Source organism: Solanum lycopersicum, chromosome 11 (assembly GCF_036512215.1).
Source record: "Solanum lycopersicum chromosome 11, SLM_r2.1".
Taxonomy (NCBI): domain Eukaryota; kingdom Viridiplantae; phylum Streptophyta; class Magnoliopsida; order Solanales; family Solanaceae; genus Solanum; species Solanum lycopersicum.
The window spans coordinates 18,842,197-18,863,437 of NC_090810.1; the positions used below are offsets into that span (position 1 = coordinate 18,842,197).

Consider the following 21,241-nt stretch of genomic DNA (forward strand, 5'->3'; position numbering starts at 1 on the left):
AAACGCGATGATGGCGTGCCACGCCCGATGTCGTTTAACCGTGTTTGCCGTCCAAGGGAGATGATGGCATGCCAATCTCGACGCCGTTCGACTGTATGAGCTAATCCAAAGGTGATGATGGCATGCCACGCTCGACGTTGTTCGACCGTTTGTGCTGCCCAAAGGCGATGATGGCATGCCACGCCCGATGTTGCCGATCGTGTGTGCTGTCCAAGGGCGGTGATGTCATTCCACGCCCAACGTCACCGAACGTGTGTGCTGTCCAAGGGAGGTAATGGCATGCCACGCCCGATGTTGCCGACCGTGTGTGCTGCCCAAGGGCGGTGATGTCATGCCACGCCCGACGTAGTCCGACTGTCTGTGTTGTCCAAGGGCGGTGATGGCATGCCACGCCTGACGTAGCGGACTGTGTACTCTGTCCAAGGGCGGTGATGCCATGCCACGCCCGACGTTGCCGAGCGTGTGAGTTGTCCAAGGGCGGTGATCTCATACCACGCCCGACATTTCCGATCGTGCGTGCAGTCCAAGGGCGGTGATGTCATGCCACGCTCGACATCGTTTGACCGTTTGTGCTGCCTAAAGGCGATGATGGAATGCAACGCCCGACGTCGTTCGACCGTGTGTGCTTCCCAAACGCGATGGTGGCATGCCACGCCCAACGTTGTTCGACCGTATGTGCTGCCCAAAGGTTATGATGGCATGCCACACCCGATGTTGCCGATCGTGTGTGTTGTCCAAGGGTGGTGATGTCATTCCACGCCCGACGTTGCCGAACGTGTGTGCTGTCCAAGGGCGGTAATGTCATGCCACGCCCGATGTTGCCGACCGTGTGTGCTGCCCAAGGGCGGTGATGTCATGCCACGCCCGACGTAGTCCGACTGTCTGTGCTGTCCAAGGGCGGTGATGGCATGCCGCGCCCTACATAGCCGACTGTGTGCTCTATCCAAGGGCGGTGATGCCATGCCACGCCCGACGTTGCGAGCGTGTGTGCTGTCCAAGAGCGGTGATGTCATGCCACGCCCAACGTTTCTGATCGTGCGTGTAGTCCACGAGCGGTGATGTCATGCCACGCTCAACATCGTTTGACCATTTGTGCTGCCTAAAGGCGATGATAGAATGCAACGCCCGACGTCGTTCGACCGCGTGTTCTTCCCAAACGCGACGATGGCATGCCACGCCCGACGTCGTTCTACTGTGTGTGCTGCCCAACGCGATGATGGCAAGCCACGCCCGACGTAGTCCGACCGTGTGTGCTGCCCAAGGGCAGTGAGGTCATGCCACGCCCGATGTCGTTTGACCATGTGTGCTGTCCAAGGGCGGTGATGTCATGCCACGCCCGATGTCGTAAGACCGTGCGTGCAATCCATGGGCGGTGATGTCATGCCACACCCGACGTAGTCCTACCGTGTGTGCTATCCAAGGGCTGTTATGTCATACCACGCCCGACGTCGTCCGACCGTGTGTGCTGTCCAAGGGCGGTGATGTCATGCCACGCCCAACGTTGCCGGCTGTGTGCTGTCCAAGGGCGGTGATGTCATGCCACGCCCGACGTCGTACAATCGTGCGTGCAGTCAAAGGGCAGTGATGTCATGCTATGCCAGACGTCGTTCGACCGTGTGTGCTGTCCAAGGGCGGTGATGGCATGCCACGCCCGACGTCGTTCGACCGTGTGTGCTTTCCAAGGGCGGTGATGGCATGCCACGCCTGACGTCATTCGACCGTCAGAGCAGAACAAAGGCGTATTTTGCAGTCCACGCCTGTTCTATGCAGGACTTGTATGATGCCGCTTGGCCGCGAACGTGATGTGTACGCAGACCCATTTTCCCCTTGACATCTAACTTGGCTTTAAAAATCGCACTTGACATTCCTAAAAGCTCTTATAGTGACATGTCATTAGTCCCTTAATATGTCATTAGGCTTGATAAGTGAACTTAACATCACAAAAACCTCGCAACGGGGCTTAGTTATTGGACAAGTGTTTGACCGTCGTAGAACGTATAGCTCAACACTTTGCGGCAGACTAATGAACTTCACGTGCCATGTTACTTCCGGTACATATATTTCAACACTTAGTTATTTTTTCCCCTACCAAGGATGCAAGCAGCACGCGAGCCTCTCATTTGAAAAGTTAGAAATGATTGGATTTCATTTTGGGGGAGGGGGAGTGTGGGGGGGACGAATCATAGCGACAAAGGGCTGAATCTCAGTGGATCGTGGCAGCAAGGCCACTCTGCCACTTATTAAACACCGTCGCGTATTTAAGTCGTCTACAAAGGTTTCTACCCGCCGCTTGATGGAAATTGTACTTCAAGGTGGTCACCGCGACGCTTCCGTCGCAGCGACTTAGCCAACAATTCGTGCCCTTGGGGGACATAGGCCCCTACTGTGGTTCAGCAAGCAGACGGCGGGTGCATGCGTCGCTTCTAGCCCGGATTCTGACTTAGAGGCGTTCAGTAATAATCCCGCACACGGTGGCTTCGCACCACTGGCTTTTCAACCAAGCGCGATGGCCAATTGTGTGAATCAATGGTTCCTCTCGTACTAGGTTGAATTACTATTGCGACACTGTCATCAGTAGGGTAAAACTCACATGTCTCACGACGGTCTAAACCCAGCTCACGTTCCCTATTGGTGAGTGAACAATCCAACACTTGGTGAATTCTGCTTCACAATGATAGGAAGAGCCGACATCGAAGGATCAAAAAGCAATGTTGCTATGAACGCTTTTCTACCACAAGACAGTTATCCCAGTGGTAACTTTTCTGACACTTCTAGATTTTAATTTCGAAGGTCTAAAGGATCGTTAGGACATGCTTTCACGGTTCGTATTTGTAATGGAAATCAGAATCAAACGAGCTTTTACCCTTTTTTACCACACGAGATTTCTGTTCTCGTTGAGCTCATCTTAGGACACCTGCGTTATCTTTTAAAAGATGTGCCGCCCAAGCGAAACTCCCCACCTGACAATGTCTTCCTCCCAGATCAGCCCGCGAAGCGAGCCTTTGGTACAAAAAGAGGGGCGGTGTCCCACTTCCAATTCACGGAATAAGTAAAATAACGTTAAAAGTAGTGATATTTCACTTTCGCCTTTCGACTCCCACTTATATTACACCTCTCAAGTCATTTGATAAAGTCAGACTAGAGTCAAGCTCAACAGGGTCTTCTTTCCCGCTGATTCTTCCAAGCCCGTTCCCTTGGCTGTGGTTTCGCTGGATAGTAGACAGGGACAATGGGAATCTCGTTAATCCATTCATGCGCGTCACTAATTAGATTACGAGGCATTTCGATACCTTAAGAGAGTCAGAGTTACTGCTACCGTTTACCCGTGCTTGGTTGAATTTCTTCACTTTGACATTCAGAGCACTGTGCAGATATCACATTGCGTAAACATCCGTTGGGACCATCGCAGTGCTTTGTTTAAATTAAACAGTCGGATTCCCCTTGTACGTACCAGTTCTGAGTTGGTTATTCGACGCCCGAGGAAGGCCCCCGAAGGAACCGCCCCCAATCCTTCCCCCGTATGGCACGCGGCGACACGGTCTCGCCGCGGGAGCAGGTCGAGCATTCCACCGACAACCGACGGGTTCGGGACTTTGACCCCCGTGCACAACCCTCAGAGCAAATCCTTTTCCCAAAGTTACGGATCCATTTTGCCAACTTCCCTTGCTTACATTGTTCCATCGACCAGAGGTTGTTCATCTTGGAGACCTGATGCGGTTATGAGTATGACCGGGCATGGACGGCATTCGGTCCTCCGGATTTTCAAGGGCCGCCAGGGGAGCACCGGACACCATGCGATGTGCGGTGCTCTTCGAGCCGCTGGACCCTACCTCAGGCTGAGCCGATTCCAGGGTGGGCAGGCTGTTAAACAGAAAAGATAACTCTTCCCGAGGCTCCCGCCGACATCTTCGGACAGGCCCCTCCATACATGGCCTTACGTGCGCTGTGCATGTGGCGCCTAGTGTTAGTCGTAACAGGAGCTCAAGAACTCGCCACTCACTAAAAGCACTGCCATTTCCACACTAAACGCCATTATAAACCGATCTTAAGAAGTTCCCTCGGCGGCGCACGTTCGCCCCGCAGACGTCGCTGGCATGTTTTTGTAAGCACCAAAAGGCATAGCACGGACGAGCCATGCATGTCGTCAAGCGCCCACGCAGCACGCCTACTAAGCCCACAAGACGCCCGTGACGTCCGCCTTGTAACGCCTCAGTCGCCCGGCCGACGTCGTCGGCATGTGTTTGCAAGCGCCCAGCGGCGTAGCACGGACGAGCCATGCATGCAATCAAGCGCCCACACAACACGCCTACTAAGCCCACATGACGCCCTTGATGTCTTCCTGCTTTCGCCTTAGTTTCCCCGCAGACGTCGCTGGCATGTTTTTGTTGACGCCCAACGACGTAGCACGGACAAACCATGCATGCCGTCAAGAGCCCGCGTAGCACACCTACTAAGCCCACAGGACGCCCATGACGTCGGCCTGCCACCGCCTCAAATGCCCCACAAACGTCGCGGGCTTGTTTTTGTAAACGCCGAACAACGTAGCACGGACGAACCATGCATTCCATTAAGCGCCCATGCAACGCGCCTACTAAGCCCATAGGACACCCTTGACGTTTGCCATCCTTCGCCTCAGCCGCCCCGCAAACGTCGCTAGCACATTTTTGTAGACGCCCAACGGCGTAGCATGGACGAGCCATGCATTGCATCACGCGCCCACGCAGCACGCCTACTAAGCACACAGGACGCCCTTGACGTCCGCCTGCCTTTGCCTCACTCGACCCGTCGACATCGCCGACGTGTTTTTGTAAATGCCCAACACCATAGCACGAACAAGCCATGCATGCCATCAAGTGCAGCATGCCTACTAATCCCAAAGGACGCCTATGCCGTCTGCCTGCCTGCGCCTCAGTCTGCCTCCAACACCTCTACCCCCCTTATATATGCTTAAAAAAGTTTTACCCATGTGACAGGAGTAGACATGGATTTTTCAGAGAATCATAATGGAAATGTACAACCAAAATATGCACGTTCAAAGGTACAAACACACATTAGCTTTCATAAATGACTTCAATATATATAAAAAAAGTTCAACATTTTTTTAATGTTTATTTTTTTTTGAAAATTCTGAAAAATTAGTAATAAATTAATAAAAAATAGGGAAAATATTAGAAAAAATATGAAATCAACTCCGAAAATTCACAAATAATTATGGGAACCTTAAAATAAAAAATTTAATAAATTTTAATTTTTAAAAGGAGACATAAAAAATTAAAAAGCGTAAAAATAAATTATAAAATAATGATTAATAGTTGGAAAAATACAGAAATGCCCGAAAACACTTCTAAACATGTCAAATTAATGATAAAATATATATTTGCACAAATAAAAGATGTTTCAATATCGTACGAATTGTAAAAGTAATAAAAATAATGTGAAAGAGCCACGTTTGGTGGAAACGTTAGAGAATATATAATGGAAAGTCGATGAATATGTTTGTTATGCATGGAGGTTGTTTCAAAATGCTTTGATTTATGTACGACATGAACATCCGCATCTATCGTCTAGAACTCGAACAATGTCACGCAAGCCAAGACCGATGCGGGCCACGGCTGACCACTGTGTGCAGGCACGTCCAACGACGGTCGGCTGTTCGTGCTTTCCAAGGTCTATGATGGCATGCTACGCCCGACGATGGCCGACCGTCTGTGCTGTCCAAGGGCGATGATGGCATGCCACGACCGACACCGTCTTACCGTCTGTGCTGCCCAAGGGTGAAGATGGCATGCCACGCCCGACGTCGCCCGACCGTGTCAGCTAGTCCAAAGGCGATGATGGCATGCGACGCTTAATGTCGTCCGACCGTGTCAGCTAGTCCAAAGGCGATGATGGCATGCCACGCCCGACGTCGTTTGACCGTGTGTGCTGTCCAAGGGCTATGATGGCATGCCACGCCCGACGACGGCCAACCCGCCGCGCCCTCCTATTCATCGGGACCAGGCACTTGCCCTGACGACCGGGTGTACATCGCGCGCTTAAGCTCCATCCATATTCGGGGCTAGTTGATTCTGCAGGCGAGTTGTTACACACTCCTTAGCGGATTTCGACTTCCATGACCACCGTCCTCCTGCCTTAATTCACCAACACCCTTTGTGGGATCTAGATTAGCGCGCAGTTTGGCACTCTAACCCGGCTTCCGATTCATCCTGCATCACCAGTTCTGCTTACCAAAAATGGCCCACTTGGAGATCTTGATTCCGTGGCGCGGCTCAACAAAGTCGTCGCACCGTCCTACCTATTTAAAGTTTGAGAGTAGGTCGAGGGCGTTGCGCCGCCGAGGCCTCTAATCATTGGCTTTACCCGATAGAACTCGCACGCGAGCTCCAGCTATACTCAGGGAAACTTCGGACGAAACCAGCTACTAGACGGTTCGATTAGTCTTTCGCCCCAATACCCAAGTCAGATGATCGATTTGCACGTCAGTATCGTTGCGGGACTCCACCAGAGTTTCCTCTGGCTTCACCCCGCTCAGGCATAGTTCACCATCTTTCGGGTCCCGACAGGTATGCTCACACTCGAATCCTTCTCAGAAGATCAAGGTCAGTCGGTGGTGCACCCCTCAGGGGGATCCCACCAATCAGCTTCCTTACGCCTTACGGGTTTACTCGACCGTTGACTCGCACACATGTCAGATTCCTTGGTCCGTGTTTCAAGACGGGTCGAATGGGGAGCCCATAAGCCAGCGTCTGAAGCGCGCAGATGCCGAAGCACACCAGAGGCGCGCGCTGCCTTCCACAATCGGGGAGACGGGATTCCATGGTCGTATTGAGAGCCCGGGATTTGTCCTCCCCACCAATCCACGTTGGTCCACGCCCCGAGTCAATCGGCGGACCGACTCGTCACCTTTCCACATCCTATCGGGGCGCATCGCCGGCCCCCATCCGCTTCCCTCCCGATAATTTCATGTACTCTTTGACTCTCTTTTCAAATTTCTTTTCATCTTTCCCTTGCGATAGTTGTTCGCTATCGTTCTCTCGCAAGTATTTAGCCTTGGACAGAATTTACCCCCCGTTTTGGGCTGTATTTCCAAACAACCCAACTCGTAGACAGAGCCTCGTGGCGCGATAGGGTTCGGTCACGACAGGGATCTCACCCTGTCCGGTGCCCCCTTCCAGGGGACTTGGGCCCGATCCGCCGCTGAGAACGCTTCTTCATACTACAATTCGGACGACAGAGACGCTCGATTCTAAGGCTGGGTTGTTCCCGGTTTGCTTGCCGTTATTAGGGGAATCCTTGTAAGTTTCTTTTTCTCTGCTTATTGATATGCTTAAACTCAGCGGGTAATGCCGCCTGACCTGGGGTCGCGGTCGGAGCGCTTGGTGAGGCGCAGTGAGGGTCGGGGAGTCCGGACGCGCGACGGGCTGTAGTCGCGACAACAAGAGAGAATTGAGTTTCAACAACCCCTTGCCGAGACGTCCGTCAACGTGGACTCACATTTAGGCCGGGCACACGGGAGGCCAGCTTTCGCCTCCGCGTTCAGCCTTGCGACGTGCACGGGAGGACAACGCAATGCGTGACGCCCAGGCAGACGTTCCCTCGGCCAAACAGCTTCGGGCGCAACTTGCGTTCAAAGACTCGATGGTTCAAGGGATTCTGCAATTCACACCAAGCATCGCATTTCGCTACCTTCTTCATCGATGCGAGAGCTGAGATATTCGTTGTCGAGAGGTGTTTGTGTTATCAGAGCAGCGCGCATCCCCCCATGATCCGTGAATAGGGCGCGAGGGGAGGGCTGTCGATTGTAGTATTCCTTGGCGCTTTCCGTGCCGGGGTTCAGTGGTCGCCCGAAGAGCTTGCGCACGTCGGGCGACAGGAGGGAGGCGGACAACGAGCGAGCGCCGCCCCCAGGTGTTTAAAACGAGTTCACAGGTTGTTCTGCTGTACAGGTTTCGACAATGATCCTTCCGCAGGTTTACCTATGGAAACCTTGTTACGACTTCTCCTTCCTCTAAATGATAAGGTTCAATGGACTTCTCACGACTTCGCGGGCAGCAAACCGCCCATGTCGCCGCGATCCGAACATTTCACTAAATTATTCAATCGGTAAGAGCGACGGGCGGTGTGTACATAGGGCAGGGACGTAGTCAACAGGAGCTGATGACTCGCGCTTACTAGGAATTCCTCGTTGAAAACCAATAAATGCAATGATATATCCCTATCACGATGAAATTTCAAAGATTACCCGGGCCTGTTGGCCAAGGCTATAAGCTCGTTGAATAATAAGTGTAGCGCGCGTGCGACCTATAACATCTAAGGGCATCACAGACCTGTTATTGCCTCAAACATCCGCGGCCTAAAAGGCCGTAGTCCCTCTAAGAAGCTTGCCGAGAAGGGATACCTCCGCATAGCTAGTTAGCAGGATTTGGTCTCATTCGTTAACGGAATTAACCAGACAAATCCTTCACCAACTAAGAACGACCATGCACCACCACCAGTAGAATCAAGAAAGAGCTCTCAGTCTGTCAATCCTTACTATGTTTGGACCTTGTAAGTTTCCCCGTGTTGAGTCAAATAAAGCCGCAGGCTCCACACATGGTGGTGCCCTTCCGTCAATTCCTTTAAGTTTCAGCCTTGAGACCATACTCCCCCCAGAACACAAAAACTTTGATTTCTCATAAGGTGGCGGCAGAGTCCTAAAAGCAACATCCGTCGATCCCTGGTCAGCATCATTTATGGTTGAGACTAGGATGGTATCTAATCATCTTCCAACCCCCAAATTTCATTCTTGGTTAATGAAAATATTCTTGGAAAATGCTTTCGCAGTTGTTCATCTTTCATAAATCCAAGAATTTCACCTCTGACTATGAAATACGAATGCCCCCGACTGTCCTTGTTAATCATTACTCCGATCTTGAAAGCCAATGTAATATGACCGAAATCCTATAATGTTATCCCATGCTAATGTATACTGAGCGTAGGCTTTCTTTGAGCACTCTAATTCTTCAAAGTAACAGCGTCGGAGGCACGACCCGACCATTTAATGCCATGAGCGCATCGCCCGACAGAAGGGACGAGACGACTGGTGCACATCTAGGGCGGACTGGACGGCCCATCCCAAAGTCCAACTACGAGATTTTTAATTCCAACAACTTAAATATACGCTATGGGAGCTGGAATTACCGCGACTGCTGGCACCAGACTTGCCTTCCAATGGATCCTCATTAAGGGATTTAGATTGTACTCATTCCAATTACCGGACTCATGGAGCCCAGTATTGTTATTTATTGTCACTACCTCCCCGTGTCAGGATTGGGTAATTTGCACGCCAGCTGCTTTCCTTGGATGTGGTAGCCGTTTCGCAGGCTCCCTCTCCGGAATCGAACCCTAATTCTCCGTCACCCGTCACCACCATGGTAGGCCACTGTCCTACCATCAAAAATACATAGGGCAGAAATTTGAATGATGCATCGAGTTATCATGAATCATCGCAGCAACTGGCAGAGCCCGCATCGACCTTTCATCTAATAAATGCATCCCTTCCAGAAGTTGGGGTGTGTTGCACGTATTAGCTCTAGAATTAGTACGGTTATCCGAGTAGTCGATACCATCAAACAAAGTATAGCTGATTTAATGAGCCATTCGCAGTTTCACAGTCTGAATTTGTTCATACTTACACATGCATGGTTTAATCTTTGATACAAGCATATGACTACTGGCAGGATCAACCAGGTAGCATTCCTCAAAAATGTCACGCGCCGCATGAGACCGGCGTGCCCTTTCGGTCACGGTCGGTCTAAGGTAAGTGCGATAGTCATTTGCAAGGAGAATTTGTTTTGGGCAGATAGAAGCCGATGAAGGCCCCATGCCCACTATATATCTAACGTATCTGAGAATTCGAGATGCTGCTCACGGATTACGCCATTGTACGACGAAGCAAGGGAAGGCGTAGGACGCAAAAGCGTCTTTTGGGTTCACCCCGCACATGGGACTCGAAGGGAGAAAGGCCACCATTTGCACATGCACAATGCCTAGGCATTAGGTATCCAGCACAAGATTCCGACGTCCGACCAGCCTAGATTGAACTTCATCCGCCACCGATTTGGCATGCGAGTTAAGACGTCGCTTCTCGAAATAGGGATCCAACCTACCAACAAATGCCCAATACCACTCATGAGCCATAGCTGAATAGCTCCGTCAATGCACGCTCGACATCCACCCCGACGCTCGACATGAGATGTCGTGTGAAGACGCCGATGCCTTATTTGAAAGGCCAATGCTACACCCGCTGTTGCACTCCTGCCCAAGGGAGTTGAGAATTTAATCACCGCAAAGATTGTTGGAGGAAGACCAAGGTTCACACAAGGGAACCGCCCATGACGTCGTTCGACCGTGTGCGCAGTCCAAAGGCGGTGATGGCATGCCACGCCCGATGTCGTTTGACCGTGTTTGCCATTCAAGGGCTATGATGTCATTCCACGCCCGAAGTTGTTCGACCGTCTGTGCTGCCCAAAGGAGATGATGGCATGCCACGCCCGACGTCGTTCGACCATGTGTGCTGCCCAAAGGCGAAGATGGCATGCCACGCCCGACGTCGTTCAACCGTGTTTTCCGTCCAAGGGCGATGATGGCCTGCCAAGCCCGATGTCGTCCGACTGTGTAAGCTAGTCCAAAGGTGATGATGGCATGCCACGCCCGACGTCGTTCGACCGTTTGTGCTGCCCAAAGGCGATGATGGCATGCCATACCCAACGTCGTTCGACCGTGTGTGTTGCCCAAAGGCGATGATGGCATGCCACGCCCGACGTCGTTCGACCGTGTGTGCTGTCCAAAGGCGGTGATGGCATCTCACGCCCGATGTCGTTCGACCGTGTGTTCTTTCCAAAGGCGATGATTTCATGCCATGGTCGATGCACTCCGACCGTGTGTGCTACCCAAGGGCGGTGATGTCATGCCACGACTAACATCGTCCGACCGTGTGTCCAAGGGTGGTGATGTCATGCCACACTCGACGTTTCTGACAGTGTGTGTTGTCCAAGGGCGGTGATGTCATGCCACGCCCGACATTACCGACCGTGTGTGTTGTCCAAGGGCGGTGATGTGTTGCCACACCCGACGTCGTCTGACCGTGCATGCAGTCCAAGCCGTGGTGTCATGCCACGCCCGACGTCGTTCAATCTTGTGTGCTGTCCAAGGGCGGTGATGTCATGCCACACTTGACATAACCCGACCTTGCGTGTAGTCAAAGGGTGGTGATGTCAACCCACGCCTGACGTTGTCCAACCGTATGTGCTATCCAAGGGCGGTGATGGCATGCCACGCCCGCCGTCCTCCGACCATGTGTGCTATCCATGGGCGGTGATGGCATGCCACGCCAGACGTCGTCCTACCATGTGTGCTTTCCAAGGGCAGTGATGGCATGCCACGCCCGACGTCATTCGACCATGTGTGTTGTCCAAGGGCGGTGTGGCATGCCACGGTCAACGTTGTATAACCGTTTGTGCTGCCAAAAGGCGATGATAGCATGCCACGCCCGACGCCGTCGGACTGTGTGTGCTGTCCAAAGGCGGTGATGGCATGCCACGCTCTACGTCGTTCGACCGTGTTTCCCGTTCAAGGGCGATGATGGCATGCCACGCCTTACACCGTCCAACTGTGTCAGCTGGTCCAAAGGCGATAATGTATGCCACGCCCGACGTCGTTCAACCTTGTTTGCTGTTCAAGGGCTATGATGGCATGCCACGCCCGACGTCGTTTGACCGGGTGTGCTATCCAAGGGCCATGATAGCATGCCACGCCCGACGTCGTTCGACCGTGTGTGCTGACCAAAGGCGATGATGCATGCCACAGCCGACGTCTTCCCGTCGTGTTTGCTGTTCAAGGGCGATGATGGCATGCCACGCCCGACGCCGTTCGACTGTTTGTGCTGCCCAATGGTGATGCTTGTATGCCACGCCCGACGTCGTTCGACCGTGTGTGCTTTCCAAAGGCGGTGATGGCATGTCGCGCCCGACGTCATTCGACCGTGTACGCTGTCCAAAGGAGGTGATGTCATGCCACGCTCGACGTCTTTCGACCATGTGTGTTGCCCAAAGGCGATGCTGGCATGCCACGCTTGACATCGTTCGACCGTGTGTGATGCCCAAAGGTGATGTTGGCATGCCACGTCCGACGTGGTTCGACCGTTTGTGCTTCCCAAAGGCGATGATGGCATGCCACGCCCGACGTAGTTCAACCGTGTGTGCTGCCTAATGGTGATAATGGAATGCCACGCCCGACGTCATTCGACCTTGTATGCTGTCCAAAGGCGGTTATGGCATGTTACGCCCGACGTCGTTTGACCGTGTGTGCTGCCCAAAGGCGGTGATGTTATGCCACACCTGAAGTCTTTGATCATATGTGCTCCCCAAAGGCGATGATGGCATGCCACGCACAACGACGTTCAACCGTGTGTGACGTCCAAGCGTGGTGATGTCATGCCACTCCCGACGTCGTTCGACCGTGCGTGCCGTCCAAGGGTGGTGATGTCATGCCAGGCTCGACGTCGTTCGATCGTGTGTGCTATCCAAAGGCGATAATGGAATGCCACGCTCGACATCGTTCGACCGTGTGGGCTGTCCAAAGGCGGTGTTGGCATGTTACGCCCGACGTCGTTCGACCGTGTCTGCTGTCCAAAGGCGGTGATGTCATGCCACGCACAACGTCGTTCGACCGTGTGTGCTGCCCAAAGGCGATGATGGCATGCCACGCCCGATGACGTTCGACTGTGTCAGCTAGTTTAAAAGCGATGATGGCATGCCATGCCCAACGTCGTTCGACCCTGTTTGCTGTCCAAGAGCTATGATGGTATGCCACGCCCGACGTTGTTTGACCCTGTGTGTTGTCCAAGGTCCATGATGGAATGCCACACCCGACGTCATTAGACCGTGTGTGCTGTCCAAGGGCTCTGATGGCATGCCTTGCCCGACATCGTTCGAGCGTATGTGCTACCCAAAGGCGATGATGGCATGCCATGCCCGACGTCGTTCGACCATGTCTGCTGTCCAAAGACGGTGATGTCATGCCATGCCCGACGTCGTTCGATCGTATGTGCTGCCCAAAGGCGATGATGCATGCCACACCCGACGTCGTTCTACCGTGTTTGCTGTCCAAGGGCGATGATGGCATGCCACGCCCGACGCCGTCCGACCGTTTCTGCTTTCCAAGGGCGGTGATGGCATGCCACGCCCGACGTCGTCCGACCATCTGTGCTGTCCAAAGGAGATGATAGCATGCCACGCCCGACGTCACACGTCTAGAGGCCTTGAACAAGCCTCTCCAAGGCTTGAAACTGCCGCCCCTTCACCTGTAGAAACGGCTGAAACTGCCTCCAACGGCTGTAACTGCCTTTAACGGCTGTAACTACTTGTAACAGCTGAAACGCCTGACCCTTTGTCTGCTGCCTACTTGGACGCCTGCCCCTTTGCCTGCTGACCATTTTTGGGCTGTTTGTCCCCTTGCAAAGGCTGCTGGCTGCCTAGACGGGTCGTGATCTTCTTGGGTATCAGGCGGGTCGTGACAATAGGCTATGATGGCATGCCACGCCCGATGTCGTTTGACAGTGTGTGCTGCCCAAAGGCGATGATGGCATGCCACACCCGACGTCATTCGACCGTGTGTGCTATCCAAAAGCGGTGATGTCATGCCACGCCCGACCTAGTCCTACCGTGTGTGCTGTCCAAGGGCGGTGATGGCATGCCACGCCCAACGTCATCCGACCATGTGTGCTGTCCAAGGGCGGTAGTGGCATGCCACGCCCGACGTCGTCCGACCGTCTGTGCTGCCCAAAGGCGATGATAGCATGACACGCCCGACGTCGTCCTTCCCTGTGTGCTGTCCCTAGGTGTTGATGGCATGCCACGCTCTACGTCGTTCGACTGTGTTTCCCGTCCAACGGTGACGATGGCATGCCACGCTCGACGCCGTCCGACTGTGTCAGCTAGTCCAAAGGCAATGATGGCATGCCACGCCCGATGTCGTTCCACCTTGTGTGTTGTCTAAAGGCGGTGATGTCATGTCACGCCTGACGTCATTCGACCGTGTGTGCTGTCCAAAGGCGGTGATGTCATGCCACGCCCGACGTTGCCGACCGTGCGAGCAGTCCAAGGGCGGTGATTTCATGCCATGCTCGACGTCGTTTGACTGTTTGTTCTGCCTTAATGCGATGATGGCATGCCACGCTCGACGTCGTTCGACCATGTGTGCCTGCCCCTAGGCGACGATGTCATGCCACGCCTGACGTCGTTCGATCGCCTGTGCTGTCCAAAGGCGGTGATGTCATGCCACGCCTGACGTCGTTTGACCATTTGTGCTGCCTTAAGGCGCTAATGGCATGCCACGCATGACATCATTCGACCGTGTGTTCTGTGCAAAGGCGGTGATGGCATGTCACGCTTGACGTCGTTCCACTGTGTGTGCTGTCCAAAGGCGGTGATGTCATGCCACGCCCGATGTCGTTCGATTGTGTGTGCTGCCCTAAGGCGATGATGGCATGCCACGCCCGAAGTCGGTCGACTCTGTGTGTTGTCCAAAGGCGGTGATGTCATGCCACGCCCGACGATGTCCGACTGTGTGTGCTGTCCAAGGGCAGTGATGTCATGCCACGCCCGACGTCGTCCGACCGTACGTGCAGTACAAGGGCGGTGATGTCATGCTACGCCCGACATCGTTCGACCGTGTGTTCTGTCCAAGGGCAGTGATGTCAAGCCACGCCCGACGTCGTCTGACCATGTGTGTTGTCCAAGGGCGGTGATGTCATTCTACGCTCGACGTTAAAGACCGTGTTTTTTATCCATGGGCAATGATGTCATGCCACGCTCGAGGTTGTCTGTTCGTGCGTGCAGTCCAAGGGCGTTAATGTCATGCCATGCCAGACGTCGTTTGACTGTGTGTGTTGTCCAAGGGCGGTGATGTAATGCCGTGCCCGACATTGCCGACCGTGTGTGCTGTCCAATGGCGATGATGGCATGCCACTCACGAAGCCGTTCGACCGACTGTGCTGCCCAAAAGAGATGATGGCATGCCACGCCCGACGTTGTCCGACTATGTGTGTTGTCCAAAGGCGGTGATGGCATGCCACCCCCGACATCGTTTGACCGTGTTTGCCGTCCAAGGGTGATGATGGCATACCACGCCCGACGCCGTCCGACTGTGTCAGCTCGTTTAAAAGCGATGATGGCATGCCACGCCCGACGTTGTTCGACCGTGTGTGTTGTCGAAGGTCCATGATGGAATGCCACACCCGATATCGTTCGACCGTGTGTGCTGTCACAGGGCTCTGATGGCATGCCTTGCCCAACGTCGTTCGATCGTATGTGCTGCCCAAAGGCGATGATGGCATGCCACTCACGACGTCGTTCGATCGTGTGTGCTTTCCAAAGGCGGTGATGTCATGTCATGCCCGACGTCGTTCGACCGTGTGTGCTGCCCAAAGGCGATGATGGCATGCCACACCCGAAGTGGTTTAACCGTGTGTGCTGCCCAAAGGCGGTGATGGCATGCCACGCCCGATGTTGCCGACTGTGTGTTTTGTCCAAGAGCGGTGATGCCATGCCACGCCCGACGTTATCGACCGTGTGTGCTTTCCAAGGGCGGTGATGTCATGCCACGCTCGACGTTGCCGACCGTGCGTTCACTCCAAGGGCAGTGATGTCATGCCACGCCTTACATCGTTTGACCGTTTCTGCTGCCTTAAGGAGATGATCGCATGTCACGCCCGACGTCGTTCGACCATGTGTGCTGCCTCAACGCGATGATGGCATGCCACGCCCGACGTAGTCCGACCGTGTGTGCTGCCCAAGGGCGGTGTGTTCATGCAACGCCCAACGTTGTTCGACCGTGTGTGCTGCCCAAGGGCGGTGAGGTCATGCCATGCCCGACATCGTTTGACCGTGTGTGCTGTCCAAGGGCAGTGATGTCATGCCACGCCTGACGTCGTCCGACCGTTTGTGCTATCCGAGGGCGGTGATGTCATGCCACGCCCGACGTTGACGACCATGTGTATTGTCCAAGGGTGGTGATGTCATGCCACGCACGACATTGCCGGCTGTGTGCTGTCCAAGGGCGGTGATGTCATGCAACGCCCGACGTCGTCCGATCGTCTATGCAGTCCAAGGGCGGTGATGTCATGCCATGCTAGACATCGTTCGACTGTGTGTGCTGTCCAAGGGCGGTGATTTAATGACTCGCCAGACGTTGGTGACTGTGTGTGCTATCCAAGGGCTATGATGACATGTCACGCCCGATGACAGCCGACCGTTTGTGCTGTCCAAGGGCGATGATGGCATTCCACGCCCGACGCCGTTCGACCGTCTGTGCTGCCCAAATGAGATGATGGCATGCCACGCTTAATGTTGTCTGACTGTGTGTGCTGTCCAAAGGCGGTGGCTACCCCCGACGTCGTTCGACCGTGTTTGCCGTCCTAGGGTGATGATGGCATGCCACGCCCGACGCCGTCCGACTGTGTCAGCTAGTTTAAAAGCGATGATGGCATGCCACGCCTGATGTCGTTCGACACTGTTTGCCGTCCAAGGGCTATAATGGCATGCCACGCCCGACGTCGTTGGACCGTGTGTGTTGTCCAAGGTCCATGATGGCATGCCACGCCCGACGTCATTCGACTGTGTGTGCTGCCCAAAGGTGATGATGGCATGCCATGCCCGACGTCGTTCCGACCGTGTGTGCTGTCCAAGGGCGGTGATATCATGCCACGCTTGACGTCATCCGACTGTGCGTGTAGTTCAAGGGCGATGATGTCATGCCACGCCCGACGTCGTTCGATCGTGTGTGCTGTCCAAGGGCGGTGATGTCATGCCACGTCTGACCATGCGTGCAGACCAAGAGCAGTGATCTCATGCCACACCCCACGTCATCCTACCGTGTGTGCTGTCCAAGGGCGGCGATGGCATGCCACGCCAGACGTCATCCGACCTTGTGTGCTGTCCAAGGGCGGTGATGGTATGCCACGCCCGACGTCGTACGACAGTTTGTGCTGCCCAAAGGCGATGATAGCATGCCACGCCCGACGTCGTCTGACCGTGTTTGCTATCCCAAGTCGGTGATGGCATTCCACGCTCTACGTCTTTTGACCATTTTTCCCATCCAAGGGCGATGATAGCATGCCACGCCTGACGCCGTCCGACTGTGTCAGCTAGTCCAAAGGCGATGATGGTATGCCACGCCCAACGTCGTTCAACCTTGTTTGTCGTTCAAGGGCTAAGATAGCATGCCACGCCCGACGTCGTTCGACCGTGTTTGCTATCCAAGGGCCATGATGGCATGCCACGCCCGACATCGTTCGACCGTATGTGCTGCCCAAAGGCGATGTTAGCATGCCACGCCCGACGTCGTTCGATCATGTTTGTCGTCCAAGGGCGATGATGGCCTACCACGCCTGACGCAGTCCAACTGTGTGAACTAGTCCAAAGGTGATGATGGCATAACACGCCCGACATTGTTCGATCGTGTTTGCCGTCCAAGGGCGGTGATGTCATGCCACGCGCGATGTCGTCTGACTGTACGTGCAGTCCAAGGGTGGTGATCTCATGCCACGGCCCACGTCGTTCAACTGTGTGTGCTGTACAAAGGAAGTGATATCATGCCACGCCCCGTCCAACGGAGATGATGGCATGCCACACCCGATGCCGTTCGACTGTGTGAGCTAGTCCAAAGGCGATAATGGGATGCCACGCCCAACGTCGTTCGACCGTGTGTGCTGCAAAAAGGCGATGATGGCATGACAAAACTGACGTAGTCCGACCGTGTGTGCTGCCCAAGGACGGTGATATCATCTCACGCCCGACATTGCCGACCTTGTGTGCTGTCCAAGGGCAGTGATGTCATGCCCAGCCAGACATCGTCCGACTGTGCGTGTAGTCCAAGGGCGGTGATGTCATGCAACGCCCGACGTCGTTCGACCGTGTGTGCAGTCCAAGGGCGGTGATGTCATGCCACGTCCGACCATGGGTGCAGTCTTAGAGCGGTGATCTGATGCCATGCCCCACGTAGTCCTACCGTGTGTGCAGTCCAAGGGCGGTGATGGCATGCCACGCCAGACGTCATTCGACCTTGTGTGCTATCCAAGGGCAGTGATGGCATGCCACGCCCAACGTCGTATGACCGTTTGAGATGCCCAAAGGAGATGATAGCATGCCACGCCCGACGTCGTCTGACCGTGTGTGCTGTCCCAAGGCGGTGATGGCATGCAACGCTCTACGTCGTTCAACCGTGTTTCCCGTCCAAGGGCGATGATGGCATGCCACGCCTTATACCGTCCAATTGTGTCAGCTAGTCCAAAAGCGATAATGTATGCCACGCTCGATGTCATTCAACCTTGTTTGCCGTTCAAGGGCTATGATGGCATGCTACGCCCGACGTCATTCGACCGTGTGTGCTATCCAAGGGCCATGATGGCATGCCACGCCCAACGTCGTTCGACCGTGTGTGCTACCCAAAGGCGATGATGCATTCCACACCCGACGTCGTTCGACCTTGTTTGCCGTTCAAGGGCTATGAATGCATGCCACGCCCGATGTCGTTCGACTGTTTGTGCTGCCCAAAGGTGATGATGGCATGCAACACACCCAACGTCGTTCTACCGTGTGTGCTTTCCAAAGGCGGTAATGGCATGTCGCGCCCGACGTTGTTCGACTGTGTGCCCTGTCCAAAGGAGGTGATGTCATCCCACGCTCGACGTCTTTCGACCGTGTGTGCTGCCCAAAGGCGATGCTGGCATGCCACGCCCGACGTCGTTCAACCGTGTGTGCTACCCAAAGGTGATGTTGGCATGCCACGCACGACGTCGTTCGACCGTTTGTGCTTCCCAAAGGCGATGATGGCATGCCACACCCGACGTAGTTCAACCGTGTGTGCTGCCCAAAGGTGATGATGGCATGGCACGCTTGACATCATTCGACCGTGTGTGCTGACCAAAGGCGGTGATGGCATGTCACGCCCGACGTTGTTTGACCGTGTGTGCTGCCCAAATGCGGTGATGTCATGCCACGCCCGACGTCATTCGATCGTGTGTGCTGCCCAAAGGCGATGATGGCATGCCACACACAAGGACGTTCGACTGTGTGTGGCGTCCTAGGGTGGTGATGTCATGCCACGCCCGACGTCGTTCGACCGTGCGTGCCGTCCAAGGGCGGTGATGTCTTGCCAGGCCTGACGTCGTTCGACCGTGTGTGCTATCCAAGGGCGGTGATGTCATGCCACGCCCGACGCTGTCCGACTGTGCGTGCAGTCCTAGGGCGGTGATGTCATGCCACGCCTGACGTCGTTCGACCGTTTGTGCTGCCCAAAGGCAATAATGGCATGCCACGCCAAACGTCGTTCGACCGTGTGTGCAGCCCAAAGGTGATAATGGAATTCCACGCTCGACGTCATTCGACCGTGTGTGCTGTCCAAAGGCGGTGTTGGAATGTCACGACCGACGTCGTTTGACCATGTGTGCTGTTCAAAGGCGGTGATATCATGCCACGCCCAACGTCGTTCGACCGTGTGTGCTGCCCAAAGGCGATGATGACATGCCACGCCCGATGACGTTCGACTGTGTGTGCTGTCCAAAGGCGGTGATGGCATGTAACGCCTTACGTCTTTTGACAATTTCTGCTGCCTTATGGCGATGATGGCATGCCACGCATGACATCGTTCAACCGTGTGTGCTGTCCAAAGGCGGTGATGGCATGTCACGCTCGACGTCGTTCCACTGTGTGTGCTGTCCAAAGGCGCTGATGTCATGCCATGCTCGACGTCGTTTGACTGTGTGTGCTGCCCAAAGGCGATGATGGCATGCCACGCCCGACATCGGTCGACCGTGTGTGTTGTCCAAAGGCGGTGATGTCATGCCACGCCCGACGAAGTCCGACTGTGTTTGCTGTCCAAGGGCAGTGATGTCATGCCACGCCCGACGTCGTCCGACCGTACGTGCAGTCCAATGGCGGTGATGTCATGCTACGCCCGACATCGTTCGACCGTGTGTTCTGTCCAAGGGCAGTGATGTCAAGCCACGCCCAACGTCTTCTGACCGTGTGTGCTGTCCAAGGGCGGTGATGTCATGCTACGCCCGATGTTAAAGACCGTGTTTGTTATCCAAGGGCGGTGATGTCATGGCACGCTCGACGTCGTTTGATCGTGCGTGCAGTCCAAGAGCGGTGATGTCATGCCATGCCAGACGTCGTTCGACCGTGTGTGCTGTCGAAGGGCAGTGATGTAATGCCATGCCCGACATTGCCGACCGTGTGTGCTGTCCAAGGGCGATGATGGCATGCCACGCACGAAGCCGTCCGACCGTCTGTGCTGCCCAAAGGAGATGATAGCATGCCACGCCCGACGTCGTATGACTATGTGTGTGGTCCAAAGGCGGTGATGGCATGCCACCCCCGACATCGTTTGACCGTGTTTCCCGTCCAAGTGAGATGATGGCATGCCACCCCCGACGCCGTCCGACTGTGTCAGCTCGTTTAAAAGCGATGATGGAATGCCATGCCCAACGTCGGGCATGCCACACCCGACGTTGTTCGACCGTGTGTGTTGTCCAAGGTCCATGATGGACTGCCACACCCGACGTCGTTCGACCGTGTGTGCTGTCCAAGGGCTCTGATGGAATGCCTTGCCCGACATCGTTCGATCGTATGTGCTGCCAAAAGGCGACGATGGCATGCCACGCTCGACGTCGTTCGATCCTGTGTGCTTTCCAAAGGCGGTGATGTCATGCCATGCCCAACGTCGTTCGACCCTGTGTGCTGCCCAAAGGCGATGATGGCATGCCTCACCCGTAGTCGTTTAACCGTGTGTACTGCCCAAGGGCCATGATGGCATGCCACGCCCGACGTTGCCGACTGTGTGTTCTGTCCAAGAGCGGTGATGCCATGCCACGCCCGACGTTATCGACCGTGTGTGCTGTCCAAGGGCGGTGATGTCATGTCACGCTGAACTTTGCCGACCGTGCGTGCAGTCCAAGGGCGGTGATGTCATGCCACGATTGACGTCGTTTGACCGTTTGTGCTGCCTTAAGGCGATGATCGCATGTCACGCCCGACGTCATTCGACCGTGTGTGCTGCCCAAAGGCGATGATGGCATGCCACACCCGTAGTTTTTTAACCGTGTGTACTGCCCAAGGACCATGATAGCATGCCACGCCCGACGTTGCCGACTGTGTGTTCTGTCCAAGAGCGGTGATGCCATGCCACGCCCGACGTTATC

The 21,241-nt window shown here is 54.7% G+C and overlaps 1 non-coding gene and 1 pseudogene across 1 annotated transcript; both read right to left on the bottom strand.

Annotated features, from left to right (window-relative positions):
• Window positions 1–2,175: 2,175 nt before the first annotated feature.
• LOC138339777 (28S ribosomal RNA) lies at window positions 2,176–7,364 on the bottom strand (annotated as a pseudogene).
• A 210-nt stretch (window positions 7,365–7,574) lies between these two features.
• On the bottom strand, window positions 7,575–7,730 carry LOC112940634 (5.8S ribosomal RNA). The gene has a single exon (XR_003244963.2). It is a non-coding gene; the product is annotated as a 5.8S ribosomal RNA (ribosomal RNA).
• Between the last annotated feature and the right edge of the window lie 13,511 nt (window positions 7,731–21,241).